Source organism: Hordeum vulgare, chromosome 2H (genome assembly GCF_904849725.1).
Source record: "Hordeum vulgare subsp. vulgare chromosome 2H, MorexV3_pseudomolecules_assembly, whole genome shotgun sequence".
NCBI lineage: Eukaryota > Viridiplantae > Streptophyta > Magnoliopsida > Poales > Poaceae > Hordeum > Hordeum vulgare.
The window spans coordinates 385,829,026-385,838,463 of NC_058519.1; the positions used below are offsets into that span (position 1 = coordinate 385,829,026).

General features: G+C 43.2%; 1 long non-coding RNA gene across 2 annotated transcripts; it reads left to right on the plus strand.

Annotated features, from left to right (window-relative positions):
• The first annotated feature begins 403 nt into the window (after positions 1 to 403).
• On the plus strand, positions 404 to 5,456 carry LOC123426375. Of its 2 annotated transcripts, XR_006622185.1 has the most exons (6): positions 404 to 514; positions 784 to 1,045; positions 1,129 to 1,294; positions 1,621 to 1,784; positions 3,499 to 3,596; positions 5,058 to 5,456. It is a non-coding gene; the product is annotated as an uncharacterized LOC123426375 (long non-coding RNA). The 2 variants fall into 2 exon arrangements; XR_006622184.1 differs by having other exon boundaries at positions 404 to 1,045.
• The last annotated feature ends 3,982 nt before the right edge of the window (positions 5,457 to 9,438 follow it).

Consider the following 9,438-nt stretch of genomic DNA (forward strand, 5'->3'; position numbering starts at 1 on the left):
GGCGGCCATGGCGACCGTGCGCGCCGCAGGCAGGCAGGAGGTGCGGCAGAGGATCACGGCCGGAAACGAGCGGGTGGTGACCAACAAGTTCTGGCCCAAGGAGCCGTACGTGGGCAAGTGCCTGCTCAACATCAAGATCACGGACGACTACGCCCAGGCGGGACGTGGCACATGGTCTTCTCCGTCAGCGTCGTCGCCGACGGCGAGGACAAGAACGGCAAGCTCCATCGCCAGCAGCGCCCTCTGCAGGTTTCACCGTGCGTCAAGCGCTTCATCTACACCAACGACGAAGGGGAGGTCTGCTCCAATTCCCCGTGTGGGTACCAAACAAGAGGAATCTGCATTCTTTCGTTCTCAACAGTTCAAAATTTTATTCAGACTTGACAGTGTTCAATTCAGTTAGGTTTAGGATTTTCTGCAGTTCAGTTCAGTTCAGAAATCTGGACGGGTCGATTTGGTTTTAAGTCAGGCAAACTGTGCTAATGCTATTCTTCAGCAAAATATAAATTCTTGTGTGAGTCCCGATTCCCAAGGATGAGAAATTAGCAATACTATGCACTACTAGACTGAAGAAAAAATGTGCTACTGTTCAGAATTCAGAGTCAGCTCATTTCAGACTTTGTAGATCATAAAAAATAGGTTACTTTTGCTGATAATAATTCGTTACCGGGAACCAAAAATTATTGGACCCCATTTACTAAGACTGGATCTTGTCATGCCCATTGTACAACTCGGTATTGTCTCATTCTCATTGGCATGTTGCTGTTTACAATGCTAATGCAGGTGACCTGAGGCCCGGCTCGGATGTCAACAGAACAGGGCCAGCCGGCCAAGAAATGCTTATGCCTAAAGACCCAAACGCCACTATTATCATGGTTAGCCTGAACCCCATGGCTAACAGATCCAACAATTCATCCATCACAAGCTGAGCAGACACGCAACTTACATCGTCGTCGATTGGTTGCTGCTTGTGACATGGACCGGCATCGCGCCGTTCCCGTCATTCTTTTGGAAAATATACTACGAGAAGTATGATGACTACAAGGTAATAATAGTGATTGCGTTTGTGTAGTACCACTCTCACCTGGTACTGATAGAAGGTGAATGTGTGGGATTCTTCTTCCACAGACCACCCTGATTGGATTGATGGGGATTCATTCTTTGGTGAATGTGTGGGATTCTTCTTCCACAGACCACCCTGATTGGATTGATGGGGATTCATTCTTCTCCCACTCCGACGCCTCCCTCCCGTCCTGCATGATTTGCCTCGTCTTCCTCCCCGGCAAAGGCATAGGTGCTCCCTCCCTCCCTCCCTCCCTCCCTCCCTACCTAAGATGCTTTTTCTTCAAGTTATCGCTGCTCTGTCTCTAGCATAGTTTGTAGACACTCTCATCGTGATCCTTTTCACAGTGGACTAGTTTCTAGCTTTATCTTAGTTGGTATTTTTAATCGACATAGTCTCCAAAGTTCCATGGTTCTAACTTGGATGTGCCACATGGAGAGGAAAACCTCAGTTTAACCTTTTTTTATCCCAGGAAAATAATATAATGCTCCTCTGTACTCTTGTTGCAGCCAGCTACTGACCATTTGTTTGTTGGAAAATATTCATGTTTGCTGCAGTGATCGATGAGCAGCTTTGCCAACCACTTGGCCAACCTGAGGGTGGGCCCCATCATATCGAGGATGATGGCTAAGGTGGACGGGACGGGTGGCATTTTTTGTGATTTTTCTCTCTACGCCACAACCACGGCGGTACTATCCAGACTAGGCTACAACTTGCACAGGTGAGCTTCTCTGCCCCCACCCACATCGAGTCATGGACTAGTTCCCCTTGGAATGGAACTTGCGCTTATCATTGTTTTTCTAAAATGGAATAGTGCTTGTCCTCTTGCTGGAATATGTGGAACTTTAATTTCTTAAGAGAAATGTCAATGCCTGCTTGTCATTGATAGTGGCTTTACTCATCAGCATTATTGAAAATCTTTGATTAGCTGCATTTCATGTGAAAGCCAAACTCTATTAATAACATGGGCTTTTCCTGATATGGAGCTGGTGTTCTAGATATGGCCTATTTGTTTGGATATCAGTTTTGAAAATATTTGTTTGGATATCAATTTTGTTGGGAAAAAGTTCACATCGGTTTAGTAGGTGGGCCTGTGGAGGTGGTACACCACTAGGGGAATAGCATTCGAAATACTAGGTCGGCTTCTGTAAATAGCATGATTACTGTTTAGCTGCCATGTGCCTGTTTTTTCTGAACATCCGAGATATTTGTGATTGAGGTTGACTAAGATGTACTCCATCAATGATTTCTTAAGCAAAAAAAAAAAAGATTTCAATTTTGGACATATTTTTTCTGGTATCAGCATTTCGTAGAAAGCATGCTCCCCTTTTTCATTTTCAAGTTTGAGTGTCAATGATTTTTATTTTGATCAAAGGCTCTGCTTCCTTTTTTTAGATGAACAGTAGGTCTGCTGGTCTGTTTCCCTTCCTGTAGGAGCAGCTATACTGTAGAGAATATGTTGATCTTCTTAACACATATATCACCATGAACATAGGTTGTTGCAGGTTTTGACTATACTTGCAGGTTTTAATTCCTGATTTTCTCTGAAAAGCATTCCACATATATAACACCATGAACATTGACACATCTATAGTACACTGAAATGATTCCCAGTAAAAAAAAACATCTTTTGGTACGTTTGTAAAATAGCATGATTACCGCCACACTGCTATGTGCCTATTTCTCTGAAAAAACTAACACATGTTTGAGTTTACACCAACCAAGATGATTTGTAAAGCCAAATAAACATACTTTTGTTTTTTTGGCATACAATGGAGGCTCGGTTGAATGATTCAGTTTCTTTGAATGTCTACTTGGAGTAACATCCATATTAACAACAACAACAGTCTCTCCGGGGTTCAAAGTAATTTGTAGATGCTTTTTGGTTGATTTATTATGCTCCATCCTCTACTCTTTGGCTGAAATGTTTGTAGCAATTTGTGAACTTGCCCTGTGGTTAGTTTCTGATCTGGGGTGTCGCTTTTGCTCATAGAGAGGAAGATTTTCTGGAACTTTACCAAACCTCCAATTCTGTAGTGGGAGTTTGATCAGTGCTCTCACGTCATGAAACAGAGTTGCTCTGTTCATGTTGTGGTTGCCAAGTGACAGTAATTTTGAGTATGGAACATTATGTTTTGCAAAATAATAGAGTAAAAGTTCAAACCGGGCAAGATAGAAAATACAGTAAAACTATATTTTCCTACTGGTTGAAAATTGACCAAGGAAACCGGTAGGATACATGAAGTGCAATTCAGATTATTTCTACTTTGGATCAGATGACTGTTGAAAGGAACAATATTCATGAACTTCTATTGTCCAATTCTTCACCATCTGTCATTTTTATGACTGAACTAAAGCTGTGTGTTTTATGCTACTCTCAGATCTAAGACTACGAAACAAACACATCCTTATGATGTTTTCTGATGCCATACCAGGTTGTTGTTGCTTTGGAGAAGGCAACACTGCTAGACGAGTATTTTATCGAGAGGAAGATGTATCCAAATGTGGATATTTACTCTGGTCTGATATATAGGTATATCAATTGTTTCGTTTCTTCCATCCTATTTTTTGTTATTGCAATACTTAAATGATGACTCGTTGGTCGTCAGAGCAATGGGTTTAACTACAGAATTTTTCCCTGTGCTATTTGCAATTCCTCGTGTGGCTGGTTGGTTAGCAGATTGGAAGGAGTCACTTGATGACCCTGACAATAAAATTATGAGGCCCCAACAGGTCAAAAGCTATCAACCATGGTACCACATAAATGATTTCTAAAGCAAAAATAAATAAATAAATAATTATTCCAGTTTTGAACATATTTGTGTGGGTATCAGTTTTTGCTACAAAGCAATTTGTGAACTTGTCTTGGGGTTTGTTTCTGATCTTTGCCTATAAAGGAGGGTGTGTATATATTTTGGATGAGAAAGGGTGTCGTTTCTTTTCCATATAGAGGAAGATTTTCTGAGAACTTACCAAACCTCCATTTCTGTAGCAGTAGTTCGATCAGTGCTCTCACGTCGTGAAACATAGTTGCTCTGTTCATGCCGTGGTTGCTAAGTGACAATAATTTTGTCTACGAAACATTATGTTTTTCGCTCAACGGTTGTGATGTTTTTTTGCCCGATTTTCCATAATAAACTGGGCAATCGGTTTCGCTCGTTTTTCCCTAATTAACGGAGAAACTCCTTTCTTCTTAATGAGTGCAGGAATCATGTTGTTTTGAAAAAAACATTATATTTTTTCAAAAAATAGAGTAAAAATTCAAACCATGCAAGATGGAAAATACAGTTGAGATAGATGAGGTGCAATTCAGATTTTTCCCACTTTGGATCTGCTGACTGCTGAAAGGAAGTCGACAGGCTTTGTCTGTTGGCTGGTTATTGCCGAATTGCAAATTGTTTCTTGCCTCCTCGATATGGGTCGGATTGATCATGAATTATCATGTATATGCTCTTCTCCTTGTTTATTACTTTTCCTGGTTCACCATGAATGAGAGTCAATTTTTTTACTTTTTGTCCCTGTGCTTGTGCATTGACATCATCTCTTCATCAGTGTCCCTGGATTGTTGTTAGAATGTCATTAGATCCTGTGGTTGCTGGTTTACAGGTCGGTTTCACACGGTCGGTTGAACTGATGTGCAAACTTGCAAAGCCCTAGAGGCTTGGTGCCCATCTCAGGTTAGGATTTTGGTACAGGGGTGGTTCTGAATCTGCCAACTACTGCCGTGCAAACCTATCTAGCCATGAACCATGTGGTTTCTGTGAACAAAGTTGATTTTTTGTGTGGTTCATTTGATGTGGATGCAGCAAGACCAGCAGATGTTCTTATATTGATACAATGTAGTAAAGGCGTTCCAGAAGATACCAATTGTGTTGTCATTTTTTTCATTATGTGACATAGGAAAGATTTGGATGGGCTGATATATGTAAAATAGTTTTGATGATATTTGTATGATTTTGAATTGATTCATCTCTGTCTTTGTGTGTGCGTGCAGGCCACCCGGAAGTTTGATGTTGTGAAAGGCGAGAAGACGGATGAATGGATGGATCTTGTAGCACTGCTTGATCGTAATTTGGTTGGTGTGAAGCTAGTGCCTGATTGCTTGCTGGGTGCTAGCTCTTAGCTCCTTTTGTATTCAAGAACGCGAGGAAGGTACGTCTCTCAGTGCGTAGAAGCCCACCGGTCACCATTCATTCAAATAAAAGAATGACAACACGAGCAAGCAAGGAAGGAAGGGACAGCGGTGAGTAGTGGAAGCTGTTAGATTGTTAGCTTTATTTCACTTGTGTTGGGGAAATGATTTTGTATGATGAAACATAATATGCTATGTTTCATTGAACGACTTGGGAGTGCATGAATGATGAATTTCGAAATATAATACGGCTTCATTTTACTTGTTGATTTTGATTCTTCTCCAGGCGTTATGCTGCTGAAATTTCTAATGAAAATCTGCACGACTAATATGATGAATTGTATTCGGAGACTTACTAGTGGCGCACCACTCAGCACTTTAGTGGCGCACTGCAAAAAGCCCACTAGTGGCGTATCGTCAACTAGGGTGCCATTAGTAAGCCAAAGCACATGAGTAAATATGGCCCCCTGGGAGGCATACTAATGGCGCATCATGGGCTATAGTAATGGCGCACTGCCTGGTGCACCATTAGTATACCAGATACTAATGGCGCACCTGTGGTGCGTCATTAGTAAAAAATTCTAATGGCGTGATGCTAGTGGCGCACCTGTAGTGCGCCATTAGTAGCCAAAACAGGTGCGCCACTAGCAGGACTTTTTCTAATAGACCATGAACCCATGGACATAGCATATAAGTGGAATAGAATGCGGTGATAGGTTTCAAAGGGGTAAAAGTGGAGAAGAAAGTCTTGTCGCAACTCGGTGTATCAACGGGTTATGGAGATGCCCATCAATAGATAGCAATGTTGGAAATATGCCCTAGAGGCAATAATAAATTAGTTATTATTATATTTCTTAGTTCATGATAATCGTTTATTATCCATGCTATAATTGTATTGATTGGAAACACAATACTTGTGTGGATACATAGACAAAACACTGTCCCTAGTAAGCCTCTAGTTGACTAGCTCGTTGATCAAAGATGGTCAAGGTTTCCTGGCCATAGGCAAGTGTTGTTACTTGATAACGGGATCACATCATGAGGAGAATCATGTGATGGACTAGACCCAAAACTAATGGACGTAGCATGTTGATCGTGTCATTTTGTTGCTACTGTTTTCTGTGTGTCAAGTATTTGTTCCTATGACCATGAGATCATATAACTCACTGACACCGGAGGAATGCTTTGTGTGTATCAAACGTTGCAACGTAACTGTGTGACTATAAAGATGCTCTACAGGTATCTCCGAAGGTGTTCGGTTGAGTTAGTATGGATCGAGACTGGGATTTGTCACTCCGTGTGACGGAGAGGTATCTCGGGGCCCACTCGGTAATACAACATCACACACAAGCCTTGCAAGCAATGTGACTTAGTGTAAGTTGCGGGATCTTGTATTACGAAACGAGTAAAGAGACTTGCCGGTAAACGAGATTGAAATAGGTATGGGGATACTGACGATCGAATCTCGGGCAACTAACATACCGAAGGACAAAGGGAATGACATACGGGATTATATGAATCCTTGGCACTGAGGTTCAAACGATAAGATCTTCGTAGAATATGTGGTATCCAATATGGGCATCCAGATCCCGCTATTGGATATTGACCGAGGAGTCACTCGGGTCATGTCTACATAGTTCTCGAACCCGCAGGGTGTGCACACTTAAGGTTCGACGTTGTTTTATGCGTATTTGAGTTATATGGTTGGTTACCGAATGTTGTTCGGAATCCCGGATGAGATCATGGACGTCACGAGGGTTTCCGGAATGGTCCGGGAACGAAGATTGATATATAGGATGACCTCATTTGATTACCGGAAGGTTTTCGGAGGTTACCGGGAATGACGAATGGGTTCCGGGTGTTCACCGGGGGGGGGGGGGCAACCCACCCCGGGGAAACCCATAGGCCTTGGGGGTGGCGCACCAGCCCTTGGTGGGCTGGTGGGACAGCCCAAGAAGGCCCTATGCGCCAACGATAGAAAATCAAAGAGAAAAGGAAAAAAAAGGAGGTGGGAAAGGAGAGACGGACTCCACTTTCCAATCCTAGTTGGACTAGGATTGGAGGAGGACTCCTCCTCCCTTGGTGGCGCAGCCCTTGGGGCTCCTTGAGCCTCAAGGCAAGCCTCCCCTCCCTCCTCCTATATATATGAAGCAATTAGGGCTGATTTGAGACAACTTTTGCCACGGCAGCCCGACCACATACCTCCACGGTTTTTCCTTTAGATCGCGTTTCTGCGGAGCTCGGGCGGAGCCCTGCTGAGATTAGATCACCACCAACCTCCGGAGCGCCGTCACGCTGCCGGAGAACTCATCTACCTCTCCGTCTCTCTTGCTGGATCAAGAAGGCCGAGATCATCGTCGAGCTGTACGTGTGCTGAACGTGGAGGTGCCGTCTGTTTGGCACTAGATCGAAGCGGATCGTGGGACGGATCACGGGACGGTTCGCGGGGCGGATCGAAGGACGTGAGGACATTCCACTACATCAACCGCGTTTCTTAACGCTTCTGCTGTGCGATCTACAAGGGTACGTAGATCAGAAATCCCCTCTCGTAGATGGACATCACCATGATAGGACTTCGTGCGCGTAGGAAATTTTTTGTTTCCCATGCGACGTTCCCCAACAGTGGCAGCATGAGCTAGGTTCATGCGTAGATGTCTTCTCGAGTAGAACACAAAAGTTTTTGTGGGCGGTGATGTGCGTTTTGCTGCCATCCTTAGTCTTTTCTTGATTCCGCGGTATTGTTGGATCGAAGCGGCTCGGACCGACATTACTCGTACGCTTACGAGAGACTGGTTTCATCGCTACGAGTAACTCTGTTGCTCAAAGATGACCGTCGAGTGTCGGTTTCTCCAACTTTAGTTGAATCGGATTTGACCGAGGAGGTCCTTGGATGAGGTTAAATAGCAATTCATATATCTCCGTTGTGGTGTTTGCGTAAGTAAGATGCGATCCTACTAGATACCCATGGTCACCATGTAAAACATGCAACAACAATTAGAGGACGTGTAACTTGTTTTTGCAGGGTATGCTTGTGATGTGATATGGCCAACGATGTGATGTGATATATTGGATGTATGAGATGATCATGTTGTAATAGTTAATATCGACTTGCACGTCGATGGTACGACAACCGGCAGGAGCCATAGGGTTGTCTTTAAACTAACGTTTGTGCTTGCAGATGCGTCTACTATATTGCTAGGACGTAGCTTTAGTAGTAATAGCATGAGTAGCACGACAAACCCCGATGGCGACACGTTGATGGAGATCATGATGATGGAGATCATAGTGTGACGCCGGTGACAAGAAGATCATGCCGGTGCTTTGGTGATGGAGATCAAGAAGCACATGATGATGGCCATATCATGTCACTTATGAATTGCATGTGATGTTAATCCTTTATGCACCTTATCTTGCTTAGAACGACGGTAGCATTATGAGGTGATCTCTCACTAAAATTTCAAGACGAAATTGTGTTCTCCCCGACTGTGCACCGTTCCGACAGTTCTTCGTTTCGAGACACCACGTGATGATCGGGTGTGATAGACTCAACGTTCACATACAACGGGTGCAAAACAGTTGCACACGCGGAACACTCGGGTTAAGCTTGATGAGCCTAGCATGTGCAGACATGGACTCAGAACACATGAGACCGAAAGGTCGAGCATGAATCGTATAGTTGATATGATTAGCATAGAGATGCTTACCACTGAAACTATTCTCGACTCACGTGATGATTGGACTTGAGATATTGGATTTGGATCATGTACCACTCAAATGACTAGAGAGATGTACTTTTTGAGTGGGAGTTCTTAAGTAATATGATTAATTAAACTAATTTTCATGAACATAGTCTAATGGTCTTTGCGAATTACGATGTAGCTTGCGCTATAGCTCTACTATTTTTATATGTTCCTAGAGAAAATTTAGTTGAAAGTTGATAGTAGCAAACTTTGCAGAGGATTGTCCTCGTTGCTGCACAGAAGGCTTATGTCCTTAATGCACCACTCGGTGTGCTGCACCTCGAGCGTCGTCTGTGGATGCTGTGAACATCCGACATACACGTTTCTGATGACTACACGATAGTTCAGTATAAAATACTTAATGGCTTAGAAGCAAGGCGCCGAAGACGTTTTGAAACGTCACGGAACATAAGTGATGTTCTAAAAAGATGAAATTGTGATTTCATGCTTGTGCCCTTGTTAAGAGGTACGAGACCTATGACAAGATTCTTTGTCCACAAAGT